This window comes from Elephantulus edwardii, unplaced genomic scaffold, assembly GCF_000299155.1.
Source record: "Elephantulus edwardii isolate Elephantulus edwardi_28Jun2011 unplaced genomic scaffold, EleEdw1.0 scaffold00061, whole genome shotgun sequence".
Classification (NCBI taxonomy): domain Eukaryota; kingdom Metazoa; phylum Chordata; class Mammalia; order Macroscelidea; family Macroscelididae; genus Elephantulus; species Elephantulus edwardii.
In genome coordinates, this window is record NW_006399811.1 from 34,439 (window position 1) to 49,532 (window position 15,094).

Sequence of the window (15,094 nt, forward strand, 5' to 3'; positions counted from 1 at the left end):
AGCATAGAAACACAGAATTAAAATTAGACTAAAATCTGGAGGGAAACATTCCAGCTGGTACTCAAGGCTCTCAGTGGTCAGACTTTGCCACTACTGAAAAGGTGAGGAGGTGAGAAGTATACAATATGCTGCTTTGGATGGAGCTTTTAAGCCTACCAAAAATATTTAAGTCCATCCTACTTTTGAGAAATAGTATGCTGAAGAGGTCTTTTTTGCTTTATTAGTTTCTTAGACGATTATATGTAAGAAAATAAAGCTTTTAAACTATGACCAAATTGTACAGGTGAAGTGCAGTAATTTCTGTAAAGAAAAACTTTGCAGCATTCATCTGTTCTCCATCCAGGATAGCAACAGATGTCTTAAATGAAGTAGGGGCTGTCGAAATCATGTGGAAATGCTGTGCGTGTTTGGTGAGTTTCCCCCTCCCTTTTCATTAACTTCTAATGGATTTTTTCCTGTATGGATACTGTGAATAGAGTGCTTCCTTGTCAGCTAGGACCACATCAACATCATCAGTTTGCCAGTTTTCTCCTCTTAATTGGCTTATTCAGAGCCATGACAAGTTCATGAAAATTCAAGCCAGGCTAACCTTTAAAACAAATCAGAGTTTCTGAAAATAATTTTGCTATTTTAATTAGAAGAGATACTGTTATTCTAAGTAATTATCCAAGATTTTTCTCTATGTTCACTGTGACTTTTACCCTTGTTCTTAGCTAACATTACTGTAATTTTATAGGAGTTAATAGTGTTCTATCTACATCAATGAGTAGCTATATTGGTGTGTGCACAGATACCTCTCTTAAGGATGGACTTAAGCTGATGATGAAAACTCATTACCAAATCTTAACTTGCACATGTCACCTTGTGAAGGGGACTACACTACCAGTGAGCGCTAAGTTATCAATATGCCTTGAAATTGCTTGCAATTCATGGGACTGAGACTGTTCTTAATCACAAACACTGGGACTTTGCTCTTGAGTGGCACATAATAGCCAAAGAGCTACCCAGTATTCTCAATAAAAAGAGATGACAGGATATTGATCTGCTTTCATTCCAAGGTGCACCTTTCATTCTCTTTGAATTCTGATCTTATTACTGGTATAAAATATAGCAGTGGTAACACTGTCCTTGACAGGAAGGCTCTTTCTAATGACTTGTTCTTGCTTTACTCAGAACCATATTTACCTCTGAATAGTTGAGTTTTATTTTATGTAAGTTGTAAACTACTCCAAGCCATTTTATTATGTCAGAGTATTACATTTAATCTTTAATATGTGAAAATAAAGTAGTTGGTAAAGAGTAGAGTTGAAAAGAAAGAAGACAAAAGTTAAAGTTTTTTCTTGTTACCATTTTTTGTGAGTTGTTTTGTTTCTTAAATGTTTCCAGTTCCTTCCACATCAGTGAAACATGGCTTTCCAAAGATGGTGTGACAATAGAAATAGGTTGTGTTCTCCCTATCTTAACAAATGAAATCTAGTGAAAGAGTGAAATGGTGAACTTCAGTGTATTTGGTCAAGAAATACTTTTTTAAATGTTCCTTGACACTATTTCCTTAGACTCATGAAGGTTATGCTTTATTTGACTATATCTTAAAGAAATGTAAGCAGTGGATAATTGAAAAGAAATGAAATCTAATAATGACAAAGAGTATTTTTAATCATAGTGGAAAATCAGAAGTAAGTTAGAGTCCTGAACGATTTACTTTTGTTGCATACAACAGATTTAATTTTTTCCCCCTTTGTACTTAATTAGATGCCTTTCCCCTTCTTTGAGTTCAAGGAGTAGTACATGAATATCTATTAAACCTTTACAAATAGGCCTTCTTATTTATGCCTGTGGGGAAAGTGCAAAGTACTGAAATATTCCACTTGCTGAGACTTAGTAAAAGGGACAGGTAACTAAGAGAGCTTAAGCTTTAGTCTCAGAAGATGCCCCTTGGCAAAATATGTCCCTGGGACTTATGAATTAGAATTTGACAAACTTCCGCCCCATAGGCCTAATCCTAAAGCTACCTGTTTGTGTAAATAAAGTGAATGGGACCACATACATTTGTTTAGATCCTGCTTCTTTCTACTTTCTATTATATCAGAGTTGAATACTTATGACAGAGACCATATAGCCTGCAAAGCCTATATTTGCTGCAAAGCAGTATTCTCTACTTGGCACTTTACAGATAAAGTTTGCCAACCTCTGAGTTAGAATTACACACCCTCCCAAATTTGTCACTCTGACCATCTTGCCTTTACATTATTCTAATTGACTATTTTAGTTCAGATTGCCATTTTTATAAATCTGTTTCTTGATTTTTCTATGTCTTTTTGTCATCATCATGCTCATACTTTCATCTCAGAATTCCTGTTGCTTTAAAAGCATTTTAGAATAAAACTTAGGTAGGCAGGTAGTTTAATATGACATTCTTTAAAATAATTTTCATACTTAATTAGGATGACGTGAGTACTATGGAAAACCATAAGTTGAGTTTGAGTTGAGATGTTTACATAAAGTACCATTTTAAAAATGTTTTGATAAATGTTTTGCTCTTCCTTCAGAGTAAATTGAACTGGTTTTATAATTATGTCGAATTAATTCATTCTAACTAGGATTAGAACAGTTGCTTTTTTGTTAGTTTTAAATGACTTGATGGTCATCCAGAGTATTGTTTTTCTATATTAGAAACTTTTACCTTATTCCTAAATTATAAACCTTCAGTTTACGTTCGTCAGTCAGACTTTCTGTTCCATGTGGGTAGAAAGAAACTAAATTTTTCTCCATAAACCAGCCTGTTTAATGTTTTATAGCATTATAATGAAACATCAGAGGATTTAAAATTCTTAGACCTGCCTTCCAGTTTTTTCTAAGTTATATTGGGGTCATCATATATTTTCTTTGTGAATGTTCTTTCTTATTTATATCAGATGTGGAAAATGCTAACGGTAGTAATAAATAGAAACCCTTGCAAGGAGGGTGTGCTCATTTGAAGATAATAAATAGGCTTCTGAGTTAAAATTATTTCTCTGGAATGAGTTTTCTAGGTCATGCTAATATAATGCAGTGAACTTGATTTTTCTTAGCTCTTTCAAAGTCTAGGGGTAAAGACTTAGCCTTTTCATTAGTAATTTTATTCCTAAAAAGACCATCTTCTAGGTTGGATATTAGTAATCTTTATATGATACATCCTCTGAGCAACTGATAATTTGTATGGTTCCAGAATATTTACCCAGATTAGATCTACCGTATTATATAGCAACTTAAACCCATGACAGTAGTATGCACTTGAGATTAGGTTTGTTTGGTTTTTTTTTTTATTTCGTTGCTGGGTTTTTTCCTGATTAGTCAAAGATAATGAGTAAGAGTCGTGAAAGAAATTGGATTTAGATAGCCCAATGAATGATGTTTTGGTAATGGATGACATTTATATGTTAAATCTTTGAAAGTAAGGTGTTGCCAAGAATGATTTCCTCTTTTTTTCCCACCCCTTTCTTTGCTTTCTAGTCTTTTTTCTATCTTATTAAATGGCATTTTTCCAAGGCTAATATTTTACGTTGCTGTGAGTAGGATTTTTTTTTGCTCAGAACAAGCCAGTTAGATTGTGAGTGTATTTAAACGTCTGAATTCGTTACATCCCAGAGGGTATTGCTATTACTTGAGACAGATTTACAATTACTAGACATAGATCCTGGAAGATTTTGACAATTATCTAGACTATTGGATAGATAAACTTTCATTTCCCCTCCGCTATGGTAGTCTAGGAAAGGCATATTACTTGAAATCCTTAAAATCCTAGTATCTGGAGAGGCCACATGTATAAGTAAATTTTCTTTATCTGCTCCATTATGCATCAGAAGTAGCTTCCATATTAGCATAGTTAAGAGAGGCCCACTAGCCCAAATGGTAGAAGTTTTAAACAGCAAAGTTATAGTTATAAAATCAAGCAGTTAATGACAAAAAATTCAAACATTCTTTTATGTCTACTTTGTGCATCTGATTGTGGAGTCCAAAACTTGCCAACCAGTCAAGAATAGTATTATGCATCTCGTGCAAAACAATGTTTAGAATAACAGTTAATCCACAGTGCCAGCAGTCAAAGTATCATGGGGAAAAAACGTTTGAGATTCTGTGAAATTTGTTAGGTGAGAGGTAATTTGTTCCATTAAGTTAATATCACGAACGTTTTGATAGAAGACAGCGTACTTGGATTTTTGTATCAAAACTGGCTTTAGAAATTAATTCCTTTACTAGAGCTTTTGGCCTAGTGTTTTACATGGTACGCTGCTGTTAACCAAAAGGTTCGGCTGCTGTTAACCAAAAGGTTCTAGTCTACCAGTTGCTCCACAGGAGAACAATGAACAGTTTACTTCTGTAAAACTTAAAGGCTCAGAAGTCCCACAGAGAGTTGCCATAAGATGGAATCAGCTCAACAACAGTGGTTTGATTTTTTGATTTTTATATTTTTGAGTCCTAAAGCCACTTAAACCATAAGAAATGTACATGTACCATGAGTCTTGTGTTTTTAAAAAGTGCCCCTTTTCTCTGCGGAAATAAGGAATTCTAAAGAGAGAAATGCCATTAAGCCCTCCATTGGCTTAATCACATATAATCCTCAGAACAGTCCTATTGGGCAGTAACAGTGGAACTAAAAATAGCTGACTTTTTTGAGTTCTTACTATATACTAGTCACAGTTCTATGTTGTTTTACCCCTATTAACTCACCCGATTCCTATGACAGTGCCGTGGAGTAGATACTGTTATTATCCTTATTTTTGAGGCAAAGAAACAGCCACAGAGAAGTTTTCCTGGGCAGTCTTAATATAAGATTTGATACTTTATATAATAGTCCGTGCTACCTCTAGTACATATTTTATATGAGGGCACTGATGAAAACAAGTTGCACAAAAATCATTGCTAAGCCAATATCTACTGATCTGATTCTAAAGCCTAGACTATCCTCACTGCTTCATGTTAACTCCATTTATGAATAGATAATTACGGTGAACTAGAATATATAATAGCTAGTAAACAGTACTGCTTTTGGTGCTCTTTAAGTGCCAAGAATATTTCAGAAGATGAAGCAGTTCATCTCTGAACAGAAGTTGAATGGGAAATATCCCACTGATTGAGAGGAGTAATTTGCTAGGTCTCCATATGAGTGAGTACAACTGCAGAAATTGAACGGCAATGTTCCAGTTTTATATTGCTGTGCTGCAAATTACCCCAAACCATGTTGATGTAAAATAACCACCGTTTGATTCTATTTCATGGTTTTATTAATCAGTTCCAGGAAGGGCTTGTTTAGGCAGTTCTGTAATTACTTGTGGTGATAGTTTGGGTATTTTGACAGTATTCAGCTGCTGATTAGACTGGTCTTGGTAATTGGAGATGATATATATACTTGACAACTTGGCAGAGAGGGATGGTATGCAGGGCTCCTCTCTTCAGTGGAGTCTCTTTGTCAGGGTAGTTGGACTTCTGGCATAGTCACTCAAGACCTCAGGAGATAAAAGCATAAAGTTCTAGTCCTCTCAAAGCCCAGACTCAGAATGTCAGAGTCACTATTGTCTGTTATTACCACAGCAGTCATTGGTCAGCAAAGATTCAAGGGGAGAGGAGAGACCATCCCACTTGATTAGAGAAGTATCATTTCTGTCAATCTTTAATCTGCCTCACAGGTTTTCTAATGTATTATAGCTTGACTCTACTATGTTTATTTAGGGCAGATGTTTTGTTATACAAACCATTTATTATAAATATATTACTGTAATAAATAATGGATCAGTAAAAACACGAGAAAGAGACCAATATCTTGGGAAAGATTTCAATATCTTCCTGAGTTTCATTTATCTTAAAGCATAATTTCCTTTTCCCCCCTACATTTTTGCATTGTTGTGAACATTTGCATGTCTTTTTGAACCAGAGTAGCTGTACAAGATGAGCCAGAAGTACTCCAGAGGGAACAAAAACCTTATTTTTACAGAACTTAAGAAGGATCTGCTTTATGTTAAATTTACAAATAAATAAACACTCCTGTTACAAGAAAAATGCTGTAGCTATTAAATCTCTTAGAACAGGGATTTATTCTAGGTGGCTAAAAAAGATCATATTCTTGAAATGATTGAAAATTTTACATGTTTAATCTCAACTGATACCACACTCTTAGTACAATTTCAGGCTAAAAGAGTAATAGATTAATCTCATTCTTTTTTTTTTCTTGTTGTGTACCATCAAGTCGGATCCTACTGGCTCAGGAGGAGATTGCCCTTCCTTCTCCAGCAGAGCATCTGGTGGATTCAAACCCTGTGCCTTCAGGATTGCGGCGAAGCTTCTTGCCAATAGGCCACCAGAGCTCCCTAATCTCACTTTTAATATCTTTCTAGTAGGAAAATACATTCTATAATGTTTAAGGTGTTAATGTTTAAAAAAATTAACATGTTATTAACTTCTTTTTATCTAAAATAGAAAATCATTGATTTTATGCTTTTTTGTTAGATTTGCTAAACTTGCCTTATTGAATTACTATTGGCTTATAATAATTAGACTGCCTTGGTAAGAAATAGGGGCAGAAAAAGAAATTTTACTCTATACAAATAGTACCCCCCCCAAAAAAATATATATATATTTGGTAGACTTAATATATTCCATCTTCCACTAAAAACTAAGCATATTCCAAGAAAGCTTTAAGATTATCCATTTAATTAATAGTGGATTTTTTGAGAATTGGCCATGAGATTGTCTTGGCAGTCATCCCAGTAATCATTTAGTAGAGAGATCTCTGCTCTTAGGTCCAACCTTAGCAGTTGTAAATACAGGAAATAAAAGGAGTACCCAGGGCCAAATACTTAAAGGAGTTGTTCTACAAAATGCCATAATGTAGGGGAAAGAGAACTTTGACTATTGTAGTTGGATAAACTAGGCATGGGTTGTTTGATGTATGTAGGCATGAAGTATAATTAGATTTTTATCATGTAAAGATTGAGATAAATTTTAATTGGTAAAAATAAATGAGCCTGACCTCTTATGTTTCCTTTCAAGGAAGGAGGCCCATTCTTTTGAAATGTAACTTTCTAATAAATAGATCTTTACTTTTTACCTTAAAACAAACAAAGCCTTCAGTGTTACAGCTTTTTAAAAATTTGTCTAGCAGGTCTTTTCTGGTTTTTCTGGAACCTCCCCCTCAAAAAAATAAATGAGCCTTAAATTTTTCTTTTTTATCCACATGTCCTCTCTGATGTGATCCACTTACCTCAAAGTCTGCCCCTTGTAACAGAGAAAGCCTTTGAAAATGTATTCCCAGGGAATGAGAGGTATTATTCTGATAATTTATGGATATAGCTCTCATTCTGTGTTACATGACTCTTTGGGCCCTTTGTAACTTCTCTGTGGTTTTGAAATCATTCAATGGTTGTAAAAAAATTTAATTTTGTGGATTTAAATTACAAAAGAAAGTAAGTTCCGAATAAAGGGAATGATATAAATTTGACAAAATATTTTTTCCTTTCTTTTCAGCATCTTAAAAGTCTAGACAATTTCAAGCCAATCACAAATGCCTGAGTGACATTTAGAGTTCTTCTTTTGGCTATATCTTAAAGTAGATGTTTATAACATATTTTAGGTCATTCTGTTGAGTTACCAGTGGAGTAACAAAATCACTTTAGTGGCTTTTTAAGTCCCACTGGGGGAATGAAACCCAAAATTACAAAACAGGTGATAGAACTTAAACTATTTCCTCTCTAAGCCAAGTTATTAAAACAGGGTCATTAAGAGTGTGACTGAAATTCATCTCTACACTGGCTTTCAGTCATGTATCAAACATACTTAGAACTAATATTCTAATGGTATCTAGTGTTTAAAAAACAATTTTAAATCATTAACTTAAATTTTTTAAGAAATAAGCCTTTTTTAAAAAAACTAGTTCAATAAAAATAAGACTAATATAATTCAATTATATATGCATTGAACAGAATCATATACTAAAGAAGGGTCTTACAAGTAACTTTTATGGAAAGTTTGGCTATTTTCTTAATATCTTTTTCTTTCATAAATGTGTGTTTATAAATATACTCATCCACTGTGATCTTGGTAGCACAGAAACATTTTGTTAGATTGTTAGATACTTTGCATTGGTTCTAAAATTCAAATTCTTGGCATAGTAGACTATATGAACTTTTTGTTGCTGTAGCTTGGTTAAGAAAGTTATTCCTTTGTACTTTGTATTTATAAAGAAGTTACAACACAGTGTACTTAGTGCAGCTATTCTTGTGGGGGCAAGAGATTTAGGTAACAAAGTGAAATGGGTGTTGAAAAATCTGGTGAAAAGGAGGGATCTCAAAATAATATATTTGGCTTTCAACTACCTGGGAAATATAAAATTTTCTGATAATATAAAATCTAGGTTGATAGTAGCTTTCTGGAAAAAAGTATATTATTGCTGTGTATTGCAATATTACTCTTGAGTTGTCAACTATGTGTGTGAGCTTATGTGTAATGTGAGATAAAGATGTTTGATAAAGGCAGGTAAGTCAGTGCAAAATATTCTACCTCCCACTAAAGACTGAGCATATTCCAAGATAGATAGTCTTGTAACCCTTTGGGTGGGAGGCTTGATGCCTCGGTCACTGTCCACCCTGTTCTCTTCGTTACTTCAGCTTCTCTACCTCCAAGCACTTGACTGAAGAAAGAGTGTAGCTTTCTGTAGTAAACAGAGGGAAGCTAGAGCCAAGTTATAAAATCTGAGCTACCTAAAATTCTCCTACTTATACTCTGGTGTTAATGTTTTATTTTGTTGTCTAAATCAAACCAGTGTCGGAAATCTTTGAATATAGTGTTTTTATCTAACTTGCTCTGTTTGACAAGAGTAGCTGGTAGAAGTTGAGATTGTTTTTAATGTCCTTTGCATTGAAATCAACTCAGCAGCCACCAGCAGCAGCCTACCCCTTTTAATGTTGTGAAAAACATGTTTGAACCTCCAGTTTTTATTTTCAGTCATCATTTGCAGTTCATTGTCTAGGAACTGGGATAGTAAACATATTTTCCCGATAATGAGCCTTTTGCCAATTTTGTACATGGTTGTATGTAAGGCATGGGTTTTCAGATGACATGTTTTGCTTCTGATCACTCCAAAGAGAAGGATTCTCATATTGATACTGTTATAATACTCAAGATAGCTATTCTTTAATGTTAATCCATTTCAGTAGTGAAATGCCCCATGCAGGCCACCTAATGGTCTTTAACTTCAGTTGCCACAGCGTTCAATTTGGGGCACTAGTAAGCACACTGAGCCGGGTCAGATTAGTTATTTAAACATTTATTACAGCTGAGGAAGGACTGTTTTGGACCATTGAGCAGTTACCCTAGAATGCTTTCCATCTTTTTATTCTGATGCACTGGCTGGTTGTAGTCTTTCAACAAAAATTTTCTAGTTGAAGTGAAAATGAGTGTAACTTAGTTACAAACTGACAGGTATTCTAGTAACTTAGGGTAGCTCAAGTGATTATATAGACTGAGAATGTGAAGTTCCAAGTACTGAGACTTCTTCCTAAATGCAGTGTGATTCCGATAGGAAGATGAGAGAGTAAAATTATATTAAACTACTCATTACAACTTTTTTTACCCCCTAAAGGTAGAATAGTTTTCAGCCTAAAAGCCATGTTAATATCCTAGACTCAGGAATTAACTCCTGCTTAGGAAAATTCTTCTCTCTGGTTTGTGTTTTGTTTGTACCCAGAGATGTTATCTTATTCAAGGTCAGCCCCTGTTGTTTTGCTGGAACATATTATTTAAGGTGGAGTCTTACTAAATACTAAATTAACTGTTGGTGATATTCCCTGTTACAGCCAAGTGATTTATTTAAAAGCAATACAAACAAAAAAGTGAGAAGTGTCTTGATACTTTTTTTTTCTATAATTATATTTTATTAATTTTCATAAACATTTACAGAGATTTTGGGCTTCCACTCATTCATTGTTGCACTATTCTCTCTACCCTCCTCCCAGTTTGTTCTTGTCCAAATGCCACAATGCTTGTCAAAGCCAGTTCTGATTAATCTTCTTTGTCAGTGTATCCTTTGCCATTCCCTATCACTCCTCCCTGAGAGAGACTTCACCCTGAGTCATAAGGAAAAGGGGACGGCGTATTCTCTTAGCTACTTCCTGCTGAAAAGGGACGCTGTGGGTTTCAGGGTGAAGATCTTCTCTCACTACTCTAAAGGGCCCCTTTGGCAGTAGGAAACACATAGACTATTATGGAGATTGATTTTGGAATTCAGATGCACTCTTATTGATTGTGCTTGGCTGTACATGTACATATCCTTCAAGATGTATCATGGGGGTGTTACAACCTAGAAGACACAAATTTGACTAACAAGTTATAAGTACATGAGTCCAAAAATTATGGAAAAGTAAAAGAAAAGATTCTTTCATTGTTTTACAAACACTCCCCCAGGTCCCCTCCACCATGCAGCCCCCGCTCTAGTCTCCTGTGATGACAGAAATACCCAGTTACATCTCTCTTTTAGACGGTTCTCTCCCTCCTCTGTTTCAGTGCAGTATACATTGTTGAACCCATCTTACTCATTCTCTCCCTAACCCCAAGGACAGTCCCATTCTACAACAGTGGCATCATGTAATATTTGTCCTTTTGTGACTGGGATATTTCACTCAGCATAATGTTCTCCAGAGTCAACCATTTTGAATAATATTGCATGAGTTCCTTGTTTTTTAATGCAGCATAGTATTCCATTGTGCGAATATACCACAGCTTCTCTAGCCATTCGTTTGTCTTGATACTTTCAGAGGGGTATATTAAGTCCCTCAGTCTAGAACAAAACCATGGCATCTCACTTTTCCTTGCTCTTACTTGATGAACACGGGAGGAGATTGCCCATCCTTTTCCCACAGAACAGCTGGTGGATTCGAACCATGTGCCTTCAGGATTGCAGCACAGCTTCTTGCCGCTAGGCCACCACTGCTCCCTTTGATGAACACTGGTCTTCATTATTTTTGTTTCAAAACCAGTTTCCGTAGATCAGTGGTTTCCATCTTAGCTACACATTAGAATCATATGGAACACTTGGAAATGCCAGGAAGCCACCCCCAAGACTTTGGGATTTAATTAGTCTGCTGTGCAGCTGTGCTTTTAAAAGCTCCCCAGACAATTCCAATATGCAGCCATGGTCAAGAAATCACTGTCTTAGTGGTCTTCATTCTCTTTTTGATACAAGACATCTTTACTGATATTCCAGGCATTGACTCCAAATTAAGTTTTTATTAGACCAAGATTCTGATGGTAAAGGATATCTATCTTCAGAATAATTCTCAAGAGCGATATTACTATCCATCCAGTTTCCTCTCTATACCAGATAGGAGGTATGCATAAGTAAGCAAAAGTTCATTTTCTAAGTTCAGTCTCTGGAACACTCTTTGCTTTGCATATGTGATGTAAGTAGCCATTTCTTAACTCTAGAAAAATATCTGAACTTATTAAAAGCAAAACTCCCCTAGAGTGATTTCCATTTGAAAAATAAGCAGGTAGTGTTGTTAAAGTTGTTGGAGGGAAAAAAAGGAACATGTCTTAGGAGATCAAGATGAAATCTCTTAGTCTGACTTCTGAGATTTTAATATAAAATGGCTTTTATGTTTCATTAGTTATTTCTCAGTGAGTGAAATGCACTAGCTACAGACTAAATACTTAGGAAGTTTATGTGAAATGAGCCATTTAAACATCTTTGTTCCAGAGGGTCAAAGGCCTAACCCAGTAATTCCGTAAGTGAGGTTCCTTATCTCCCTATCCAGGTAGTAAAGATGTTTTAGTGGCCATCACAGTTCCAAACTCCAGAGTCTCTCATCTGGCTTTTCAATCTTATCCTGGATATAGAAAGGGGAGAATTGTTCCATTACTCTTAAGGAGTGAAAATCACTGTTCAAAATAACAAGCTGCCTCTAATTAATAAATTTGTGTTTAAGAGTTAACTTCAAGTGTAATTCTTTACTGAGAAAGAATTCTTCTGAGAAAATTCTTGAAACTGTAGAAATGTTCATTCATGTGTTTGCAAATAATTGATAATTTGAACTTCAAATAGATGATGCTTGTGACAATAAAAAGTGGAGGCCAAGGAAAAGGGTGGTACAGATGTTCAATTTAGCACTGGGTCGTAAACATTAAAATAACATAAAGGCTTTGGTGGTGTAGTCTGTAGTGAGTTGCAATGCTAGCCCAAAGGTTGTACATCTGCAGTAGTTTGAATCCACCAACAGTTTGAGGGAGAAAGGTGGACAGTCTCCTCATGTTACAATTCAGAGCCTTGGAAGTCCGATGGGGCTTTGTTGTGTGTCAAAACCATCTTAACAGCAGTTTGTTTTTTGAGCATAAAAGCCTGGCTGTTTGCTTAGCATGTAAATACTGCAGTACCAGAATTGCCTTCTATGCCTTAGCAATTTCACTGAAGGCTTCCTACTCTTAGGTGGAGCAATAATAGCCTTTGGGATTTGTATGCATCCAGAAAGAGACGCTAGCTCTGCAGGATTTTCATCCTGAAGAATATTCTGAGGACTGTGAAACTTTTTGTTTTGAACTTAATGCAGATCATACCGCTCTGGATTTTAAGATATTTGAGAAGAGAGTGGAGGGAGAAGGTGAAGAAGTAATGGTAAAAGAAATATAAACAAAAACAAACACCCGTGTACTTTATTTTAAGTAAAAAATTAAACTTCCTTCCTAGCAGAATTCTGAAGTTCAGCCAGGTTCTTCTGCCCTACTTCTGTTTGCTGATATCTCTTAAACCTCTAGAAACCCCTATCCGAAACAGCAAGCCAAGTCTGAATTTCACCAGTCTTTTCTTTACCCTCAAGAAAAGAAAAGCATTCTTTTCTTGAGTGTAAAATAAAAATATTTTGTCTCATTCTATTAACTTTCATCTGCTCTAATCTATATATTTGCTGTTGTAGATCATTTTGTGATCTGATGGCAGAATTTAAATTAATCTGCCAGTTTAGTCAGAAGCCAGTGGCTTTTCCTTCATTTATATAACTATAAAATTGAACTCTGAATTCAGCGTAAATAAATAAAGAGAGAAGTACATTGGAAGAACACTTAGATTTCCTGGCTTCTCATAATTTCAGGGTGGGACCCATTCACGCTCTGCCTCTGAGAGGAGAAGGCTGAGGGTTCAAAGACAGAAAAGTCAATGTAGCAGAAACTTAGTTTCTTTCAGATAGCCATTATCTGAAAGAAATCTAGCCAACTGTTTTCTATGGTGCTTATATGATGGGTGACAGCTGTCCCCATCTACCTGTCCCTGGCACTGTGCCTTCCCATTGGTCACTGTGAAAAACAGATCACACTGGACTCAGAGGCCAGAATCCAGGACAAGACCCTTTTCTCATCTTGAGCCCATCACTTTTTCATATAGTAAATGTAGCATTTGCTTTTCCTTTGAAAACACTTGGGGTTTTCTCCCCAGGAAGTATTGAAGCATCTAATGAAAAAGAAAGATAAAATTCTGGTGGTAGCTATCAAGTGACGAGATCATAGGAAAATTTTATCCCCCCTAAGTGGGTATCCCTAAGCGGGGATAGCAGGCATCAACGGTGCCCGTCTCTTTGTGAGTTTTTAGTGTAATAATATTTGTAACCAACAAATTAATCTAACAATGTTTTTCACAACTTGCTAATCAAGAAGGATATATATTTAAACAGACAATCAGTTTCTAAAATGTTATCCCTGAATGGGAATGGCATAGAGTATTTTTAACTGGTAGAATTTAATTGTTTTTCCCTTTAGGGGAAAAAATGAAATAAAAACTAACATTTAAGGTTTGTATCTTTCATGTGAAGCAGTTACTCCATTAATAAAGATGCATGAGGAAAATCAGAGAACCAGTGTAGCACTCTTGCACCACTGAAGGGGCTGGACTGGATCTGTGCATCTTACTTCCTTAGAGAATATGTTTTATCATGACCTTAACTATGTATACCTATATATACAGATAGGATTTTCTCTCTCACACACCCCCTTTTAATCGTTATCACTTAAATGTAAATCACCACTTTCCCCTATTCCTTTTTCTGGGTTAAAAAAAATGCACTTTAATTCCTAAAAAAGAAAAAGAAGGAAAAAAAAAAGAGTGGCTTTTCCTGGCCCTGAAGCCAGATTACTTCAGGAGGAGAATTGAGGAAGAACTCTTGCCAGACTATGTCAAATTAAACAAATTCCTTTAATGTGAACATAGAAATACTAGCATCTATTTTTAAACTCCCTTACCCTCTGCCAGAGGGGAAAAAAACCCACCAAAATGAAAATGTGTTTTCAAATTGCCTGCCCCAATTTTGGAAGTTTCACTAGGGAAAATAACCAATCTTAAGAGTATCTTCTCAGCTACCAAATTGTCAGAAACTTCTGAATTTTTTTGGTGGGAGGCTGTTGGAATGTTAACAAATCAAGTGCAAACGCACATGCTGTATCCAGTGATCCTGATTTGTGTCTCCTAAATGTCAAATTTGTTCTTGCCCTTAATTTGGCACTTCTTCTCTCCTCCTGTAGAGTCTGTCCTTCCCCTGATGACAAGTCAATAGTCCTTGGTGGGGTTGCATGTCTCCTAGAGCCCCAAGAGCCCTGTTGTGTCGGGGAAGGGGGGAGGGCTGGGGTGGACAGAGAGCTGGGGTTGGGGGAGGGAGATTCAGAGAGTGAAGATAAGGATTTATATAAACATATTTAAAGCAGTTTAGCAAAAGCTTTCTCGTTGAACAGCTTTAAGAACAATGTGAATGATAGCATCCTGGTTAGTAATCTGAAAAGTCTATTAATGTATACTTGAAATTCTGTTTGTATTAAAAAATGCATTTTCTCTTTATTTTGACACTGTGTAAAAGAACATTATGCATGTGAGTGGTTTGAGAATTAAATGGTTTAATACTCAGATTTGAATCTGTGTTTTGTATGTAAAGATTAATTTGTTTGATGTGTGATAGAAATAATGATAGAATTTTGGCTCCTCTGATCGATCATTCAGGATACTGACTATCAGGGTGAAGACTTATCTACTTTATTCACATTCTTGATCCACATATGTTCACTGGTGGTGGTAGGTGACAGAACCTCATAGCTG